The following is a 2,510-nucleotide window of genomic DNA, read 5'->3' on the forward strand; positions in this document are numbered from 1 at the left end:
TAAAAAAATGCCTGTACCAAGTCAGGAATATGACAGTTGTTATCCATTCGTGTGATGTGTTTGGACTTTTGATTTTGCCTTTTGATTTTTGATTTTCCTTTTTGAATTTTCCTCAGAGTTCAGTATTTTTGTGTTTTTACTTTTTATTATTTCTAGTTTTATTTTCCAGAAAATTGTGCCCAAATATGCCACACCAAAGAATAAACGTTCAAGATGAAATAATTTAAACAAACATTATCAGCATTTTATGGTCGTTTTACTTGATATATTCTTCATTTTTTTAATTTAAACTGAACTCCCAGAACCATAAGGCATTTTAAAAACTCAGATTTTAATATGCAGCAATTCTATAAAATTGCTACAGTTCAAGTAAATGTCAAAACCATGTTGATAACTTTACACGAGCAGCTCTCTATAATTAATGTTACGTGCATTGGTTTTCATTTCACAATGTACTTTACAACATTGTACAAAGCGGCTAGGTTTTAATTGTGATTGTTGTATTTTAAACAACTTTAAATATCAAATTATAATTCCCAAGGTTTTGTCCTCAATTACTTTTGAACTTATATATAATTTGGCAATTATAATCTCATCAAATTTTTGTATTTAAACCCTCAATATAAAATCTAATAGCGTAGTTTTTGGACAAACTTGAATCAGCTTAGGCAGGCAAGGTATTTTACATTTTTATTTATCTTATTGTTAACGACTGCTTCATAGACTTACGACATACAAATTACTAGCAGAATTACTCGACGAAATCCAAAATTTTAGCACCTATTCTAACATTTCATTCGATATTAAAACGATTAATGAACTTTAAGAACATCACACACACTATTTGCGTTTACTCGTTTTGAAAGGAAAGATCTATTCAAATTATGAAAGCATTAAAATTCGATTGTTTATCAATGTTTAGTGTCCTCATAACATTACTGATAAGAAGTAGCATTATTCGTTTACAATTATGGTTTCCATATATATTAACATGGAAAAGTTTCGAAACGATTGACAATATTTTGTTGTTTGTTTAGCTTGCAGGGCGTTTATTTTCAATACAGTCAGGTTAATTTATTATGGGAATTGTATCAACAATAACATTTTCAGTATTTGAAATGAAAAGACTCACAAGCATGTATGTTCATGATTTTTGTTAATTCCTCATCGGTATCTTTATGTTAATCATATGTTTCCTTGTTAACGTTCATTTGAATCAATTTTCGTTTAATTTCTGATACAGTAATGTTAGCGACTATGATTAAGAATGAGAAAGTCATTGATCTTATTGCTGGGACAATGTCATGTACGGTATTAATTCAAATTGGCAAAAGATGAAAATCAATACAAGAATTAGAATAGGATGTATACGAAGTCGTTGATGATGAAAAAAAATAAGAAAAAAAAATTCAATTGATAAAAAACGTTCAAGACAGTTGCTTCGATTGCGAAATATACTAGCAAGTAAATTGGCATTAATCTGCCAGAATTTGCATGAAGCTTAGTAACATACAATCAGATAAAAAATTATAAAATTACACTAGTTTCACTGGTGTGTCTTTTGTCGACGAAATGCGCATCTGGTGTAAATACAAAATGTAATCCTTGTATCTATGATGAGTTTGTTTTGCCGTCTTATATAATTGTGTTTGGTTACATGTTCGATATGATTTTTGATAATTTTATTTGAGACATACTTTATGAAAAAAATTTGGTCATTCAATGATATTAAATGTTAATATAATGCATTTTATTTCAGATGTTTCCCACTTTAACAGCTGTCTTGTTCTTAGTGCTTATAAGCGTCACTACGACAAGCGGTTGCAGACAATGTACAGTCAATGGGCAGCAATATAGGGGAAATTCCCGCTTTCAGTTTACAAACGGCTGTTCGCGTTATAATTGTATGTGTAACTGTGATGGTAGCTGGAACTGCCCTGCTGAAGATACAACGAACGACTGTACTGGATCAAACAATGGCGGTTATAATACGAACTGCAGACAATGTCAACTCAGCGGACAAACATACGCGGGAAACACCCAGTTCTCATATACCGATGGCTGTTACCGGTTTAACTGTGACTGCCGCTGTGACGGAAGTTGGACTTGCCCGGGAAGCAGAACACAAAACCTTTGCGGATAAATGATAATTTGTCATTAAATTGCATTTGATTGAAGGTTGATTTTGATTTATTTTTTTCGTTATGAAACTTATTTGAAAATGATCAACACTTTATACTTAGTACTCAGAATATCGCTAGAAGTAGACAATCGATCCCCGAGAGTACTATCGCGACAGTACTTCAGTACTGATAAGATGTATGTCAAACCATTATATATATGTCTGTTTATAAATTGTTATTTTATTCCTAAACAATATTTTCAGTCCCCTTGTTCGAATAGATTCAGCTTTCATTTCTAATACATTTCCGGTCATGCAGCTCCTCAATTGCTTTGGTTCTGAGGTCCCCTAACGTTTCAAATGTTAAGTTTTACGGAAGAAGGCTGTT

General features: G+C 31.8%; 1 long non-coding RNA gene across 1 annotated transcript; it reads left to right on the top strand.

The window, feature by feature from the left end:
* The first annotated feature begins 637 nt into the window (after positions 1-637).
* Positions 638-2,189, top strand: LOC134681796 (uncharacterized). The gene is made up of 2 exons (XR_010100696.1): positions 638-677; positions 1,760-2,189. It is a non-coding gene; the product is annotated as an uncharacterized LOC134681796 (long non-coding RNA).
* The last annotated feature ends 321 nt before the right edge of the window (positions 2,190-2,510 follow it).

Source organism: Mytilus trossulus, chromosome 8 (genome assembly GCF_036588685.1).
Source record: "Mytilus trossulus isolate FHL-02 chromosome 8, PNRI_Mtr1.1.1.hap1, whole genome shotgun sequence".
In the NCBI taxonomy this organism is placed as follows: Eukaryota; Metazoa; Mollusca; class Bivalvia; order Mytilida; family Mytilidae; genus Mytilus; species Mytilus trossulus.